This window comes from Typopeltis vanoorti, chromosome 9 (assembly GCF_054136105.1).
Source record: "Typopeltis vanoorti isolate ZY-2024b chromosome 9, IOZ_Tvanoo_1.0, whole genome shotgun sequence".
Taxonomy (NCBI): domain Eukaryota; kingdom Metazoa; phylum Arthropoda; class Arachnida; order Uropygi; family Thelyphonidae; genus Typopeltis; species Typopeltis vanoorti.
Window position 1 is genome coordinate 5,862,145 of NC_143557.1, and position 20,118 is coordinate 5,882,262.

A 20,118-nucleotide genomic window follows, 5' to 3' on the forward strand; every position below is an offset into this window, starting at 1 on the left:
TTAAAATAAAACTTACTCTGTTACTTGCAAAAAAACCTCGATATACAGGGTGTTCGGGATAAATTTGACATATTTATAATTAATTATATTTTTCCGTAAGTTACATGTATTAACACACACTTCTCTTCATTTAAAAGTTTGGACCCTTCTTCATTCATATACAAGATGTCAGAAAGGATGGATAGCTGAAACCCACCTGAATCATGGAAGAGAATAACTTGTATCATGATGATTCGTGCCCGCCATCAAAATAAGGATATTACGACTGCTGCCCAATGCTCCCTGAATACAGTAAAAACAATCAGGCATGAACTAGAGACTTGCAATGGTGACTACGAGGATGTAGCAAGAAGAAAGATCCCTAGCAGACGATCTGATTGCGTTCGTACAGCAGAATTCCTCGCAAATCTGCAGGAACAGGTGTTGAAGAACCCTGGCATTGGAATTCGGGCTTTGTTCGTGGAGTTGCTAACTGTAGTCAAGCCCTGGATAACAAGGGTAGCCAATGGTAGGCCGTATGTATGGCAGCAGGATTCGGCCCCTTGCCACACCTCTGGGAAAAGTCAAAAATGGTTGTCTGAAAATTTCTACGACTTCACCAGTCCAAATGTTTGGCCTCCAAACTCCCCAGACCTTAACCCCATGGATTATTTTGTATGGGGCGCAGTTGAAAAAGACACCAATCGCACTTCCAGTAATACAAAAGCCCAGTTAATGGATAAAATTAAAACAGTTTTTGCGGCCCTTCCCGGGGAGACTGTAGCATCAGCTTGTTCGAGGTTCCGAAGCAGAATTGAAGCTGTGATCGATGCTAATGGTGGTTATTTTGAGTAAATCTTGTTGATAGTATTGTAATTAACTCTGCCTGTAATGTTTTTTTGTCAATTCATTAAATTTAATAGATACAAAGAAGATTTTCTTTTTCCTTACGAAACTGTCAAATTTATCCCGAACACCCTGTATATAAAAAAGAATTGATAATTATCATCCCTCTCCCAGATGGCAATCTGATGTTAAAATAATCTGCATACTCTACCTTCAAGGAACTTCTGAACAAACAGTAAGAACTCTTTTCACAGATATAATTTATATACCACCTTCAAAACCAGCTCAGAAGTTGTCATCTTTGCTACTTTGGACAGACTGGCCATTCTGCTATGATTGGAATCCAAGAACATCAAGATTATATAAGATTTTTTGAATCAGAAGGTTCAGGCCTTGCTTCTCATGCCATCGACACTAGACACAGAGTTCACTGGAAAACCAAACCAAGATGTTGCACTACAGTAGGTGCAAATTTGATCACCTATTACTTGAATCGTGTGAAGCCCTATGCCACTGTCCTAATCAAACAGACCGTATGCTTAGCTCTAAGTCTCGAGAAATGATTGTTGTTAATTGTTTATATATACAATGGTACCTTGGTTTGCAAGCATAATTCGTTCCGGAAACATGCTTGTAATCCAAAGCACTCTTATATCAAAGTGAATTTCCCCATAAGAAATAATGGAAACTCAGGTGATTCATTCCAAAACTCAAAAATATTCATATAAAAATGATTAGTACAAAATACATATAACTTATATATGTATACCTTTTTATATTTTTATTATTTAAATGTAATATACATAAAGTAATCGAATTTATTAATTACATTACGATTACATATTACAGTAATTGTATTGGGTAGGACGACTTTCATTGTCACTAACGGAATCACTGCTATCTGTTGACTCTTTTTCTTTTTGTGTGACTTTAACGAGGAACCTATCCAATGACACTTGCTTTTGCCTCCTTTTGAAGATTTTACGGAAATATGACATTGCATTGTCGTTAAACAGATTCATCGCTCACACTGCCACAGCCTTACTCGGGTGGTGCTTTTCTACAAAATTTTGCACTGTTTCCCACATTTTACACACCTCCATAATCTCATTTGAAGAGAGGGATGTCCCCATCTTTTTCTCCTCCTCAGACAAGATCTCCTCCAAAACCTTTTGCTGTTGCTCATGATGCAGATCCATCAGTTCGTCGGTGGTAAACTCCTGGCCATGTTCCTCCACCAGCTCTTGAATGTTGTCCTCATTCACCTCCAGTCCCATGGTCTTCCCCAAGGAAACAATTTCATCGACAACTGGCAGCTCCTGTTTATGAGCAATCCCCTCGACGCAATCAGACCACAGTTTTCTCCAAGCAGAATTAAGAGTTCTCTTGGTGACCCCATCCTAGGCTTTATCGATGATCTTGACGCAGTTTACGATGTGGAAATGATTTTTCCAAAACTCTCGGAGGGTAAGGTTAGTTCCTTTGGTCACCTTGAAGCATCGCTGAAATAGTGCCTTGGTGTAAAGCTTTTTAAAGTTCGAAATGACCTGCTGATCCATGGGCTGGAGTAATGGAGTAGTGTTGGGGAGGAAGAAACTTGACCTTAATGAACTCAAATTCTTCCAGTAAGTCGTCCTCAAGGCCTGGAGGATGAGCAGGAGCATTATCCGTAACCAGCAAGACTTTGAGTGGCAATTTTTTTTCTAAAAGGTATTTCTTCACTGCAGGACCGAAGACCTTGTTAATCCACTCAACGAACAAGATACGAATGACCCAAGCCTTGCTGTTTGACCTCCACATAACGTTTAACTGGCTCTTCTGTACCTGCATTTCTTGAAGGCTCGTGGATTCTCAGAATGATACAGGAGCAGGGGCTTGACTTTGAAATCACCGCTTGCATTAGCACAGAGAAAGAGGGTGAGACAGTCTTTCATGGGCTTGTGACCGAGCATTGCATTCTCTTCTGCTGCAATGTAGGTCCTCTTTGGCATCTTTTTCCAAAAAAGCCCCGTCTCATCACAATTAAAAACTTGCTGCTGCAGGTAACACTCGGAAACCATGAGTTTCTGTAACTCGGCAACGAACGCCTCAGCTGCCTTTGCGTCCGAACTTGCAGCCTCTCCGTGCCTCACAACACTATAGATGCCACTTCTCCTCTTAAAGTTATCAAACCATCCCCTCCTCGCCTTGAAGCCTTCTTCGTTTTCTGTAGACGTACCTGGCAATTTACTTACAAGGTCGGCGTAAAAGGCCTTGCCTTCTCACAGGATCAAGTTCTCGGCTCGGTCACAGTATCACCTGCTAGTTGCTTCTCGTTTATCCACACCAAAAGCAACTTTCTACATCTTCCAGAATACGTGGCCGTTGCTTTGATACTCTCGTGACTCCTTTTGCTACATCTAGCCCCCCCCCTCTTAATTCTTCTTTAATACTGTGCAAATCGTTGACGTTTTTATAAAATCTTGCGATGGCAGCCACTCGCATGCCTTGTTTGTGCTTCCCGATGATTTCCTTCTTAACTTCCACCGTAATCATCTCCTTCTTCTTACCACCTTCCTTTTCAACCCTTTTCTTCATTGGGGCCATTGTCGTAGTACATTTAATAAAGAACAGTCACTACATTTGGATACAAAATAAAAAAATGCTTTACGCACACACACGTGGTCACAACACTAGCACGAATGTTGACTATACGAATGAGGTATGCCGACTGAGCCGAGCATGCAAGACGATTACCCACAATCCTGAGCGGCTTGTGATCACGTGATGCTCGGCAGACAAAGCATATAGGTAATACTCGTATTGCAAGACCTCGCTCGTTTATCAAGTTAAAATTTATTAAAAATTTTTGCTTGTCTTGCAAAACACTCGCAGACCAAGGTACCACTGTATATATTTTTATTATATAACCATACTTCTCTGAAAGTCTAATGTTTCTTCCTACTTGTATACCTACAACTGATGCAGAATAGCATAGCATGCTGTATAACTCATTCTTTTGTTCATCATTTAAATGTAGCTAATTCTTCTGCTGTCTTCCTGAATGAAACTCATGACATATTAAGTGAAATTCATAGAAGTCATAAATTCTATTTAGTTTTCTCTAACATGTGTGAAGCTGTTATTTAAAATATATTACATCTAACATGCATATCTCTATTAAATGTTTAGCATCAATATTACTATATATTGATTCCATGATTAGGTATGTGTGATGAGAGCATAATGAAATTGGGTTTTCCTGATGCAAAGATAAAAGATGTGAATGATATTATTAGAATTCAAAGGAGGAAAGTGAAAAAATTGATAGTTTTGGTAGGTACAAATTATTTGAAAGGTGACGGTTATAGAATGTGATAGGATATGAAAGCTCTCCAGTTAAAAAAAAGCAAAAATCAACAGAGAGAGAGTATTAAGATTATAGGCTTGTTTTACTGCAATACAATAAGAGTGAATGGAGAAGAGCCATGATAGTAAATGAGTTAATGAACAGGTGTGTAGGAGGAATGGTTTCAAGTCGGTATGTAAATTAAAGATGCCAAGAAATTATATTCTCGGTTTCAACCTTTGTTATTATTATTACATGACACCTACAGGGAATCCAAAGACTCATCGAGGGAGGGCACCTACTCTACAGCTCTCTGTCTCCACCACTCAATCCAACTACACCAACGCCATCTACCACCACTACTAATACTAGTATGTCCACAGACAACCACAAACATACATGCCCACGGAGGAATTTGAACCCGCAGCCTTTTGGATGGAGAGTGGACATGCTAACCACTCGGCCGACAAGCCTGGCAATCCAAGTGTAAGCAAACACAATTTGCTTACAATTGGTCAATGCAATGCACATATCCTTACAGACATGTATAATAATATGCATTATGGGAAGGGCCACTACCCAGTTAGTTTCTTTATTATTATTTTTTTTTTTTTTACCTTTATCGAGATCTCATCAGTTGGAGCCAGATCCAGAAGTGATACCAAGGTTGAAGTAATGCATTAGTCATATTTTCATTATGGGATACTAAGGCAACTGATGTTAAGTCATTAATCTCTATGTACAAATAACCCAGTTGTGAAGTGACTTCACACACAAACTTTGTTTGCTTACACTTGGATAAAGGATGAAAGTGAGAATATAAATTATTGGCATCTTTAATTTATAGTACAACCATGTTTAAAAAAAAAACTTTCAACATCTACCTCTAATCCAGAGAATTTTAGTAACAAGGTGTGATGACACCTTTTGAATGCTTATATATGGAAATATGACTACTGCAATCACTTCTGAGTCTGACTCCCACTGATGAGACCTCAATAAAGGTCGAAACCAATTTGGGTAGTTGGCCTTCCCGTAATGCATAGCATTATACATGTCTGTAAGGATTTGTGCAATTAGTGAGGGACCATATACAACGTAGGGCAGATGAGGGTAATGTTATCTGTGAGAGTCAACATGGATTTGTTAAGGGACGCTCTTCCTTGAGCAGTATTATTGCCTTTTATAATAACATGACAAGAGCGGTTGATGAGGGAAAGGCATATACTGCCATTTTTTTGGATTTTGCAAAGGCATTTGACAGGGTGCCACATGATAAGTTGATATTTAAGTTGCAGCACATGGGTTTGGATGTCAGGTTAGTCAACTGGATTCAGGATTGGCTGTCTGATAGGTATCAGAGAGTTGTGTATGGTGGGGCAATATTAAGGAGCAGAAAGTTATAAGTGGAATCCCACAGGGCTCAGTACTAGGACCTGTATTGTTCAACCTTTATATCAATGATTGTCAATGGATTGCAAGGGGATATTAAGTTGTTTGTGGATGATGTGAAGCTGGGAAGGGTTATTAGTAATAGTGCAGATGTGACAGTCCTGCAATAGGATTTGAATAAACTGGGAAGATAGGCAAATGAATGGGGATATTGGTTTATTGCAGCATTATGCATAAAGTTTAATGCATAAAAGGTGAAACCGTTATAGCAGCAGTTTATTTGACAGCTCTGAAGGAATTGAAGAAGGTACTGAATGAAAACTGCCATGGGGAAACTGAGCAGCAGCATGTTGCTTTTGTAGGGCAATGCACCTGCTCACACTGCTCATGAAACCCAACAGACAATACACAACTTTGGGCTTTCAATATCTGCCTTATCCACCCTATTTGCCAGACCTGGCCCCATCTATTTCCTATTCCCAAATTTAAAGAAACACATGAAAGGAACAAAATTTCCTACAGATGAAGTCATATCTGCAAGTGAGGACTAGTTTGTGCAACAAGACTTTTTTTTTCCTCAGAGGATTGCAAATGATGCAGCATTGTAATGAGTGTATAACACTTCTTGGGGAATATGTAGAATAACGTGTAAGTTACATAGTTCTACCTCAGTTTCTTCATGGTGATTATCGCAACTTTTCAGCATACCTTTGTAATCTCCATAATTTTATAGAAATGAACACGAAGAGACGTGTCTGTGTGTTTAGGCTTAAGTGCTGTGAGGACACCATGTTGGATGTTTAATGGAATACTTTCAGCACTAGGAAAGGATTAAAACTAATTTTAATGTTTCCAATATTTCGTCTCAGTCACCGAGACATCTTCAGGGATTACAAATAACTTTTGTAACAACACATTCAAATACAGTAAACTAAGTGAAACACATGGGTGACTCTAAAGCCCTATCTAGGTGGTGCTCCGTCTATGGGCATTTGTAAGTGGCCTAGGATGTAATCTGAGATCTGTGATGTTTCCAACATTTTGGGAAGTTTTATGCAACCATATTTATTTAAATTCGGTTGACTTCTGAGTGCCACCACAAATTCTAAAAACAGTCTTTCTTTTTTGAATTTACTATGGTGGAGTATGGTGGCTTTTCTCCAGGAGATCCTGTGGGTTCTATCCAAAACATGGTCTGCAAGGCCAGATTGACCATAGTCGTGATTGCAGATGTATGATTTGTGTTCTTCTAAACAGATGGTTGCCTGTCTGACCGAAGTAAGCTTGCTTGCAGGAACAGGGTACTCTATATACTCCAGGTACTGACAGATGGTCCAAGGTTGAAAGCCACATTATGCATTAGAAGAAGTTCGTTGCTTTTTAAGTACTGGAGATGCCTTATGTTTACCATGTTTTTAAAGACTTTACAGTCAGAGCAATGGGACAATAATTGTTAGCCTGGCTGGATCCTTGCCTGGCTTTGAGATAGCAATGATAACTGACTTATATCAAGAGTCAGGCCAACTGTATTAGGATGTGACAGAGAAGTGCTCTTTTTAGTTCATCAATAACAAATGGCCAGTTGTATGGCTTAATCCACTTGGTACAAAAGCTTAGCTGCTGTTTCTCCTGTTGTTCTTTCAAAATTAAGAAACTAGGAGAATAGGAAACTGTTGCTAAGATTGTGGCAATGCTTTGCCAGGATCTCAGCAACATTTCTTTGTCAAAGTGTCTGCAACAGCTTTGAGATCAGCAACAATACATCCATTATGTTCAAAGGCAGACAAGCAGTGTGTTCTGTATGTACCTTTTATCTTCTAGATTTTATCCCATACATTTTTTGCATGTCAGTTCATCAACCAGTACAAAAACTGATTGATGATTGATTAATTGCTTAATGTAAATTTAATCCAGAATTGTTTTTGACTCTGATGTTTCACATAACTTACTTTGGCCTGAGCATGTTTAAATCCAATAAGTTTGTTGTGGTCAGATATCTACAAAATATGTCCCATGCTCAATCTTGATCTTTTCTGGCTGCTTGGCACTCTCAGTTCTAACAAGCCTTTGGATGGAGTGGAAATCAGGATGATATTTTTGGAATTGCTGTGGTGGCTGCATGGACAATATAGTCTCTGACATACTTAACTGCTACATTAATAGGTGTTCGGCTGACTGCTTCTAGTAATAAATTTTGTAAGATGGAAAATGTGTTCCAGTCTGCCTGGTCCATTTTTTGCATGGGCTTCTGTGTAGGAGTGAAAACAGTGCTTATATAAGAGGAAAATGATCTCATCCATATATGTTTTCATCAATCAACATTCCATGTGAGCAGTGGAAAAAGGGAGTGGAGCAGATTGTAGGATCAACTGCCAGATAAGAGCGGGTAGGCATGTGGAAGAAAGTATCTGCTCCATTATTAATAAGGGAGAGGTCATGATTGTAAAGCATTCGCTCAATGATGCAACCATGTCTATTCATGTTGGCACTAACCCTACAGAGTGTTATGTCCATTAAAGTCGCCCATTAGGATGATTTTAATGAGCTGAGGAAGTTGAATTATGAGATTATCTAGTTATGTTTCATTTAATTCAGAATCCAGTGGTACATTAATATTGAGCATACTGTGATCAGAAACCCCACAGATAGACGGATGATTACTGCTTCCAGAGTAGTATTAAGCTGAACATGGAATGTATCATGACTGCTCACAAGAATAACTACTCAACCACGAACAAAGCCATCTCCAGTTCTGTCCTTGCATGTGATATTCTTCAAGGCAGGGCCTTCACTGGGTTTTAAATATGTTTCCTGCAGATAGAAACAAAATGTACATGTTTTTGCAGGTGTTTGATATCATCGATACCTATGATAATTCCACTGCAAAAATTATTCTACTATTTAGGCCTCACAACTTCTTGGAGGTTAAGGGCTTATCCTTGTCAAGTTTTATATTTCTCATCAGAATTTGGAAAGTATTATTATTCGTGACACCTCCAAGGAGTCCAAAGACTCGTACGAAGTATGGACGACCAGTGTCTGTCTCCTCCTCTGAAAAATATCAACACATCTTCAATGTGTCAGGATCACTGGGCAAGTTAAAGTTACTTTCAATGGATACAGAAGTATCAATTTTTTTCTATGGAAGGGTCCAGTGGCTTGTCTCTAAGCGATAACACCTTGCTACAAGTTTTTTTCACAAGTGGGTTCTCAAAGAATGAAATCATTTTTGGAGTGGGACCATACATCATCTGATTGATGAACACAACAGAGAAACAGTTACAGTTGTAAAGTTCAGGTATGGTGAAATCAAATTGTGGAATAGACATGCAAGTTTGACTTGCTGTTGACATTTTCTTAACTGTTACTTTCTCAGCATAAGAGGATCTCAGAATAAGTGTGGTGGTGGTGGCAGCTAACTTTCTTTTTGCATCCTGATATGTTTTTCTGTTTTTATTTTTTGTATTTCTCTCTCGTCTTTCCACTACTGACATGTACGAGAGTATACTAGATGATCACTCTGACATTTTACATATTTATCTTTCTTGACACAGCAAGATTATCATGCTCTTTACTACCATATCAGGCACAGGTAGTAGAGCCATGACAGGCAATTTGGGCATGTCCATAATTCTGGCATTTGAAGTATCTTGGTGGATTAGGGATGTACACTTTAACAGGAAATTGAGATAGCCTATTATAACAGATGTTGGAGCCTTAGGAGTACCAAATGTTAGCATGATGTTTCTGGTTAGATCTAGGTGACCATACTTATGATTAGGATGCACTTCATACCTGTCACGCTTTATCTTTCAGCTCTGAACATATCTCCTCATCAGGAACATCTAGGCGATTCTTTTCTATCATCATTCCACTACTAGAGAACTCGAGTGTTTTATGGGGTGTGAAGACTATTACTGGTATTCCACCCATTGATGTAATTCTGAGTAGTTTTTTAGAATGTTCTTTCTAAATTACAATCTGGTGATAACAAATACTTTATTTAGCCACCCTCCTAGAAGACTTTACACATGGGAAAAGTCCCGGAGACAGCTGTTGGAACCAGATTGACTACATAACGATTAAAAAAAGATTCCGGAATAACATCTTACAAGCCAAAACATACCCACGGGTTGATATTGGATCAGACCACAACCCTGTGGTCATTAAAGCAGCAATAAAATTAAAAAAAATAATGCAACCTATAAACATAGAAAAATATGATCTTGGCTCCCTTAAAAATCAAGAAATACAAGGTAAATTTTTAAAGGAACTGACACAATCCACTGCTGTTAATATTCCAGATTCCACCAAGTATCCTTACCCTAAAGATGAAAGTGAGGATAGATAGCAGAAATTTAAAGAAGGCATAAAAAAGGCAGTAAAACAAACAATTCCCAAATTTGAGAAGATGAGTGAATCCTGGATGAATGACAAGATACTGAAAATGATTAAGGAAAGAAAGAAACACAAAAATCGTCCTGAATACAAGAACTTAAACAAGATCAGGAAAGAATGTAGTATTGCAAAAGAACTATGGCTCAACAACATATGCAAGGAAATTGAACTTCTGGCCAAAAAAGCACAAAACCAGAGAACTTCATGAAAAAGTTAGGGAGCTAACTAACAAATCATGCAAAAGGATAGGCTCTCATTGTATTGAAGATACCAGTGGAAACATCTTAATGGAGAAAGACAAAATAAGGGATTTTGTCTTTCTCCATTAAGATGTTTCCACTGGGTAGACTATTCAAAGGAACTCTACAATCATGATAGAATAGATAAGCCAATGCAAGAAGATTTGGAGGGGCCTACTATTCTTACCTGGAAGTAACAAATGCCATTAGGAAACTGAGACTAGGAAAAGTACCAGGAATGGGTGGAATTATGGAAGAATATCTAAAGGCTTTAGATGATAAGGCTATAAGATCACTGACTGACATATGTAACAAAATATACGAAACTGGATACCTGCCATAAGATTTTAAGCACTCCACGTTCCTGCCAATACCTAAAAAATCGAAGACAATCAAATGTGAAGAGTACAGAACAATACAATCAGTCTGATCAGTCAGATAGCAAAGGTTATGTCATATATCATCCTAGAAAGAAATAAACATAAAATCAAAATGGAAATTAATGAAACACAATCTGGTTTTCAGGAAAATAAAGGAACTAGAGAAGGACTCTTCACCATTGGAACTATTATAGAAAGATGTCTGGAGAAGCAGAAAGAAGTCTACTTATGTTTTATTGACTACACAAAGGCCTTTGACAATACAACATGAACAACTAATCAAATGCATCAGAAATTTAGGAGTAGATGGTAAAGATACCAGATTACTGATAAATCTAAATCTATAAAGAACAAGGCTGTGTTCTTTCTCCTATATTCTTTAACCTCTATACTGAAAATATCTTCCAGCAATTAGAAGAATTTAAAGGAGTCAGCATAGGAGGCAGGAATATAAGCAACTTAAGATATGCAGATGATACAGTACTGCTAGCTGAAAATAAAAAACATCTTCAAATCCTACTAGAAGAGACGCTGAAGCTAAGTGCAAAAATATGGACTTAATTTCAACTTCAAAAAAACTAAAACTATGCTAGTAGCAAGAGAAAAAGGGAAAATACCTGATATAAATATTAAGATCAGAGGAAATACCTTATATCAAGTAGAGAGTTATATATATTTCGATCAACTAATTACAGAGAATGGGAAGTGTGATAAGGAAATATTAAGAAGAATAGAAATTTCTAGATTAACCTTCATTAGCATGAAAAACATTCTGTCCTCAAGGGAAATTCACACAAAAATAAGAATTAGGCTGTCTAAATGCTACGTATGGTCAACACTGCTATATGGAGCAGAGACCTGGACAATATCAAAATATTGTAAAAATAAACTAAAAGCCTTCGAGATGTGGATCCTCAGAAGAATTCTTAGAGTCCCAATGACTGCCGAAAAAACTAATTTAGAAATATTAGAGATGATTGGAGAAGACAGGAATCTGTTGAAAACCATTAAGAAAAGGGAAACCACCTACCCTGGTCACATACTAAGGTATGAATCCCTACAAAAAACACTTCTAGAAGGAATGATACAAGGAAAAAGAATTAGAGGAAGACAAAGAACAAATTGGATGAGAAATATTAAGGACCGGACCTTTTTGTCCTTAAGAGAAGTACAAAAACCGTACATGGTGGACACTTATGGTAGTCAACCTCCTGGAAGGAGATGACATCTGACAGGACAAGACAAGTTTCTTAACCATTTTGGGGAAATCTACCAGTCCTTGTAGACTGTTTTGAATGAAGAAGAGTGGCATTTTCCTATTGGTTTTTCACCTGTTGCACAGATGATTAGAAAAACTGGTACTTTTGTATTGGTATCACATCTTTTGTTTCTTACTTCTGTTATCAAAATACATATCAATGGTATCAGGGCTTGTTTGGGACTTTATGTCCCCTGAAATAATTGTGGTTGAAGAATATTGCTTTGAGTATTTTTTTGTTGTTGTTTTCTACCAGATCTCTCCACCCACCACTGAGCCACACATGGATGCCAACTATCTGGCAAGCAATAGCTGTGATCGAGAGTGGAATGCCAGGCTTACCCAAGATGCCCTACAAGCACTACAGCAAGCCTTGTTCCCCTCTCTCTAAACCATGGGGAAAGGGACTTACTGCAACATCCTTGACCCTTGAAGGGAAGCCCATTAGGTGATTAATCCTTGTCAGTCTATCCAGGACTGTCCATCTTGCCAAAGCAGAGGTTAAAGTAGCATAAGACCACCAGGGGAAACCCCCCCCCCTTTTCCAGATGTCCATGGGTTGCACCACACCTGCATCAAAGTGTTAGATCCCACATTTGGTGGTCTAGAAGACTTGCAAAAAAGACTCAGGAGAAATAAGGCAAACAAAAAGAGGAAGAATGAAAATGGTTAGTACCATCACTGGGAGGTCTCCTCAACCACGAATGGGCAACTCACATTGAGGGGAGAGAAAATGAAGTGGAGATTCAGGGATATGAGAGCTATTGGGTGGAATGAGGGTGAGCTTGCATTCAGACACCTTGGAGGCAAGTGGGGACAGGACATAGGACAAAGCCCTGATTATAAACAATAGCAAAACTCATTTGATAGAGAAAAGGATGAGGAAAGAATACTGTTGATGACAACAGAAGAATTGCAACCAACAAGAACAAAGTGGCACTAAAGCAAAAGCAGTTATGGGAGACACTGCATTTGAAACTGCCCAGTGTGAGACAGAGGTCAACAGATTGTTGCTTTAGACTTGGGACTGCAAAGAAAGATGCAGATAGCACGTACCAGCTGAGTATCTTAGTGAGAGACTGAGTATGGGGACAGAGATGGAATTTATACAGTTACCAAGATAATTACCTAATACAGTATGTGACAGCAGGAATTCAGTATTTCAGAGTGCTGAATATAAGATATTTTGATCTGGGAGATTTCTAAGCATGTGAAATTTATAGTTAAAAAAGAGCAAAGGAGAATATTTAACAATGCATGGGAAATGGTCAAGGATTAATTGAGCAATTTAGAAATGGTCATTAGAATACAGGGGGTTACAGTTGGATGACTGGTATGGCTAAGCAGGCTAATGGAAATCTCAAAGAGTTACTTGCTATGTTACAAGTAAAAGGAAGAATGACTATGGAAGGATAACTGTAATGTGAATGCTGGTGGTAAAATGCAACAAAAGAATAGTTGAATTACTTTACCAGGGTATATTATTCAAGCGGAGATATTGTAATGTGAGAATAGAAGCAGATGCTCTTGATATTACAAAGTATATGTTGATGAAACTGCTGAAAATGGTGGGGATGCTGGCCTATGTGTTATAAGAAGGTGCAAGAGAATTGACATTACCATTGACTAGGGTGTTTAAGCCTCAGTTCTGAACAGTATACCAAGGGAGTGGAAAGAGGGCAAAATAGACCCATTACATGAGGTAGATCTCAGGAGTGGGAGTTAAAGTTATGGAAAAATTGGTTGAAGCCAGAAATTATTATTGTTATTATTTAAATGGATACTCCATGGAATTAAAAGACTCACAATACCTACCTCTTAATAACTACACTCTTAGACAACTTCCAAGTGTGACCCCTTGTTTTCTCCTCTACTTTCCATGTATTGAAAAATTTCTTTTATGTCACTCTTATAGAATCCCTTTAGTAACTTATGAGTTTCTATCATATCCCCTTTCCTCTGCCTGTCAGCTAAACTTTCCAATCCATCCATCCACACCTTCAATATGTCGTCATAGGGAACATTCCACAAACGAGCTTAGTCCCTTGTCTCTGAATTCTCTTCACCACCTCACAGACATCCCCTAGAAAATGCAGATGACCAAATCTGTGCATAGTAGTCAACATGTGGTCAAAAAACTCAGCATAGTAGTCAAATTATAGCCTTATAAAGAGGGATAACTTCCTTATCTTTACTTGTCAATGTGCTCCAACATCTAACTCATCCTCTCAGCTATTTTACCAACTCTTGCAATATGTCCTCTGAATATCAATTCTCTCTCCACCATCATCCCATAGTGCATTACCTTACATTTTACAATACTGAATTGATAACCATTGTCTTTTGCCCACATTGCCAATTTATTTAAATCATATATCACCTTTATCAACTATTTCCCTCCCCAGTTTTAAATAATCAGCAAACAACTAAATATCTCACCTCAAATCTTCCATTATATCATTAATATACAAATTATAGAATAGTGGTCCTAGTACAGAGCCCTCTCCACTAGTCATCCTCATTCACTTTGATTCCAATCCATCATACACAATCCTCTGATGTCTATCACCCGCTGCCCCAATCCATTCCTTTATCCAATTCCACTGCCACCTTATTATAAAATGTGAATAAATTACTGAGGCAGGACCTACCTTTTACAAAGCCATGCTGCCCCCTGTAGAGTATCATATTCCACTTCACCCATTGGAAAAGTTGGTTACTTTAAACACCACTCCAGAGATACTAATTGGTCTGTAATTTGCTACTTCTGTCTTGGAGCCACCTTTATGTAATGCAACTTTTCATTCACTTGGAAACTTGCTAGAGCTGAGACTAAGATTAAGCAACTTTGTCAGCGGCACTGCCAGTTCACATGCCTATTTTCATAGCAAACGAGCAGACATACCATCCAGGCCCACTGCTGTACAGCAATCCCTCGATCAGAGCGCCAAATGCTTTCTTTAAAACAGGCACATTAATCGAATATAATAACCTATGGGAAAATGTATAATTCATTCCTCAGATTTCTTTTTTGACCCTTAATTTTTTTTATAAAAAAATTAGGGTATGTCTCAGGGCATAGTTAAAGAAAAACCATGAAGCTGAAAGACAATAAAACGTATTCAGAATATACATTTATTATTCTGCTTGAACAAAGAATTGAGCTAACATAGTTTGGCAGGCATTCTGTTTCTTTTTTTCATACAACTGATGGTATGGCCATATGGCCTCTTCTGCAAATTTTACTGGTTCGTTCTCTCTTCACTAGGGTCAATTTCTAATTTCGAAGTTTCTAAGCATTGCTGCTTAAAAACTTCGATTGTATGAAAACTATTTTCAAATTGTCTTTTATACACAAATTCTTTTATTCATGATTAAAGGTTAGGAAAATAATTTAAAATAAAAAAGTAAGGAAAACAATCGCACGTGATATGATCAGCAAAATGCTATGTAAAGCAGACGACATAAATTTTGGCGGTAAATTTGGAAATAGTGTAGTATGCCATTCAGAAATAACTTTGTAAAATGTTTCAAATCGGTAACTAAATTATTTCATCCTGGTGAGTGATTTTTTAAATAGTTAGCCATAAAAAATGTATAGATGGAAAATTTTTAAAATCTGTAACATTTATTTTTAAGATGTATATATCTTAAAAATAATCGAATTTTAGAGGCGCACTAATCAAATTTGGGTATTGAAAAAAAATGACGCACTAACTGGAAGCACACTGATCGAAGGATTGCTGTATTTACATTGATATTTTTCAATATACTGAGTACTTCCTGTTCATCAACCGCAATACTCACATCAGTCTCTATCACGTCAGAAACTGTAAAGTCACCACCTGGATGATATACCCATGCAAAGTGATAACTTAGTAACTGAACTATTTCTTCTGCTTCTGTCACTTTCCTACCATCAGCACTAAGTAAAGCACTGAGTTATCTTTCCATAATCATTCTTTCTCACTTGCTATGTAGTGAAAAAACTTATGGATTTACTTTGGCCTGCTTAGCTAATTTTCTCTCATAATCTGATCTAGCCTTTCTTGCTTGTACTTTGTGCTGCTTATGAGTAGGCTGATCACCTTTTCTTTACATTCCCTCCACATTTTTTTTTCCAGCTGTTGCTTTTATATATCTATTCATCTACTTGATCTCTACTCAGTTATCCCCCTGACTCTGAGTATGCAGTCTGATACTGCCTTGCTCAAATGATTCTGGACCACTTTCCATGCACTAATGACATTCATTCCATGTAGCTTCTTATGCCATGGCACTGCTCCAAGTTTGCCATAATTGCTAGCTTTGTAATTCCACATAAACCTTTTCTTGACTAAAAATTCCACATGTTGAGCAAGCTCCCAGGATAAGACTGCACTGTCATTTTCCCTGATCAGAGGTAGAGTTGCTATTGTAGTTATAGATAGATCTTCTGATGCTATTACCAGACCCAACACTCTCAAACCTCTGGCCCCTTCCATCATGTGCTGTTTGAGGTAATTATCCCTTAGTAACTGTATAAATGTCATTTCTATTTTGCCAATTGCTCCTTCCAATCTATATCCTCATAGTTGAAGTCTCCCATTGTGCTAATCTGCCGATGCACATCTTCTGAACTGCTAGGTCTATAGCAGGCAGCAACCGACAATACATTTTGTCCCATTGGCCTCTATCTCTATCAGATAGCCTCAAACGAACCATTTTCCTCATATCTACAACAATCTTTCTTAAGTTCTATTTTTGTTGGTTGAAGTTCTTTAGCTATCATTAATAATACCCCTACTCCTGCCCTCTTTATCCCTAAAAATACAGTATCCATTGCATTCTATCCTCGTAATTATATAATTCTCTGGCAACCAGGTCTTGCTGATGCCAGTAATTTTAGGCCAAGTTGTGCTGACCAATGGCAAAAACTCATCTCCTTTATTTATGATACTTCAGGCATTTATGTACATGCATTTCAACATCTCCTTGGGCCCAACAGTTATCCTTACATAATGTTATTACCTGCCCATTCAGATTTGAAACCTGGGAAACTGTATGGAGCTGTTAACAATCATTACTGTAATCATACTCATCTATCCCAGGTGTAACTATTTCCTCACAGTCATTCCTGTACTTACACTCATTTTTCCCAGTGATGGCTGGACACACACTTGATTGCTTCTCCCCTAAAATCTCTAGTTTCCATTATTTTGGACTTCCAAACTCTCACTGAACAACACTCTAACAAGCATCTAACTCCAAAACCATTCACATGCCATCAGGCATATACTGGTCCTTTTGTTCATCAAATTCACTACACATAAACTGCACACTATTCCTCCTACACAATCTTCTCATTGAAAGAAGCAAAAATGAAGAGTAAGAATGTAAAGATTGTGAGCCTTAGTATGCCTTAGTATGATAGGAAAGAACCGAGATAGGCCACGATTCCCAATAACTCCTTCATATCCTTTCTCTCAAGCTATATTTCTAATCTTCCAAAATCATTTATTCACTTCTTTTTTCTGCATACTTACAGCTTCACTAACATCCTTTATCTTTGCACCTGGGGAACATGATTTCATTACTTTCTCATTAAGTATACTGAATCCCAAACCATACTTTCTCCTTTTTCCCAGTTTCTCGTACTTTTATGCTTTTCTCATTCTATCTTTCTTTCTTTCTCCCTCTTGCTGTATCGCATGCCAATCATTTCTCCTCTCACTTGAACTCACTTTTTGTCCTGTGAAGGAGTCTGCATAAGCATGCAGTTTCTTTCTGCATTGGCATCTCATCATCCACGTTATTACTTTCATCCACATTCTTCAAACTCTCATTCATATTTCATGCACCATTATTCACTGCTTCCGTTGTATTCTCCATAACACAATCACAACAATTTCACAATCCTGCCTTATATCCTTAATATCAGTCATTTCATTCTTCCACTCCCAATATGACTCGCATTTGCTCACAAAATATTTCGGACAAACATTTTCTCCATTCTTGCTCTCATACCACAAACCTTCACTCTTGGCAGTGAATGCATTAAACACATGCTACATCACACTAAATCCCACATGTTAATAGCATTGATATCGATGTCTTGGCTGCCATTTTTTTCATATTCATTGGTGCCATAATATGTAGAACACTTTCGAAATAATATCATGAAATATTAGTTATGACAAAACAACACACTTAACAGCATAGTCAAAGAAAATAACATTATAATTAACAATATCGCAAATTACTAAATATAAGGACTTATCTGAGCAACATTTATGGCAGCCACTACTACTAAGGACAATGCTCATTTAGGAACAGAGAGAGAATTATGATATTCTATGGCAGGGATTCTCAACCTATGGTATGCGTACCATAGGTTGAGAATCCACTGGTGGTACGTGAGCCACTGCCTTACTGGTACATCTAATATCTTGAATTAAATATAGCGGTATGCCTGGAAAAGGTTGAAAATCCCTGTTCTAAGGGGTAGTATCGAGGAAATCTTGATTGAGTAATTTACTCACTTTACATAATATAAACTATGGCAAATAAAGTTATACACGATGAACCACAATGAATGCAAACTCTATAGTATTGATGGGGAGTGTAGCAAGAAATTGATGATACCATAGATTTAGGGGTGATGGTAGATAGGGAACTGATATTCGGGGAGCATGTTGGAAAAGTGAGTGAAATAACACATGCTTACAGGATCAACTTCAATGTTAAAAAACACTGCTAAGTAGGTTTATGCTAGTTATCATCCCTCTTTATAAGGATTGGATATGACCACATTGAATAATGGAGTTGTTAGGAATTAAGAATTAGTGGGGAAGATTCAGAGGTATATGACCATGACAGTATAAAATCCATGAAATATCTACTATCTATAATGATATGCTGAAGGTTGCTGGGTTAAAACAAATTGGTTAATAAGTGGTGAACACGAGACTGTTCCTGGAAGTTATGTAAAGGTGGGGGAATGAGGAGTAGATAGTTTTATGTGGAGAGTATTAGGTGAGTAGAATACACTGCTGGGAATGCTAGGAGTATGAATGAAATTCTATATGACAAATATGCTGCTTGCTAAACAAAACCTCTTGTGTATGTTTGTTGACTATGGAAGATTGTTATAATAGTAATATGATAGAAACATAATTATTATTATTACGTAACACCTCCAGGGAGTCCGAAGACTCATCGAAGGAGGGCACCTACTCTATAACTCTTGACCAAGTACAACTAGCCGCAACTACACCAACGCCATCTATCGCCTACCACTGGTATTTCCACAGACAATCACAAATATCCATGCCCACGGCGGGATTCAAACCCACAGCCTTTTGGCTGGAGAGCAGATACGCTAACCACTCGGCCAACCAGGCTGGCAAAAGAGTACTGTACAAAAGCGTAAAATTATTATATTCTCAGGAACGAGTGGTGAAAAGTTAGAATTGAATGAAGAGGATGTATTCAATATACTGAGCACAAATGTCAATAAGGCAGGAAGACTAGATGGAATTTCGGCATGTGTTTTAAGGAAATGTGCCAATAATTTAGCTGTTTAATGAAAGTCTTTATTATTATTATTATTTGTCACCTCCAGGGAGTCCAAGGACTCATCGAGGGATGACATCTACTCTACAACTCTGCTTCCATCACTCACAATCCACCAATTGACCGCAACTACACCAACGCCATCTACCGCCACCACTAGTATTTCTACAGACCATCACAACGTCCATGCCAATGGCAGGATTCGAACCCGTAGCCTCTTGATTGGAGAGTGGACATGCTAATCACTCGGCCAAACAGGCTGTCTTGTAATGGAACAGGTTCCTGGAGAGTGGAAGGAGGATAAGATAGTACTATTGTATAAGGGCAGTGGCAGAATGGGGGTATCACGCTATAAGCCTGTTTGTATTTCTTCTGTAGTTAAGATTCTGGAAAATTGGTAAGAACTTGTATACAGAACTGGGAAGATGGGGACAATATTATTTATGCAGTACAGCAAGGATTTGTTAAAGGGTGCTCTCGTTGCCTTTTAAAATAAAGTAATAAGAGCAGTAGATGAGGGCAAGGCCTTCACTGTCTTTCTGGATTTTTCAAAGGCATTTTACAGGGCACCACATGACAAGTTAATTTTTAAGTTGCAACATATGGTATTTGGATGTACGGTTAGTGGATTGGCTCTGTGATAGATATCAGAGAATTGTATATGGGGAAGCAGTATCAAGGAGGAGTAGGAAGGCTACAAGTGGAGTTCCACAGGTTTCATTACTGGGACCATTTCTGTTAAGT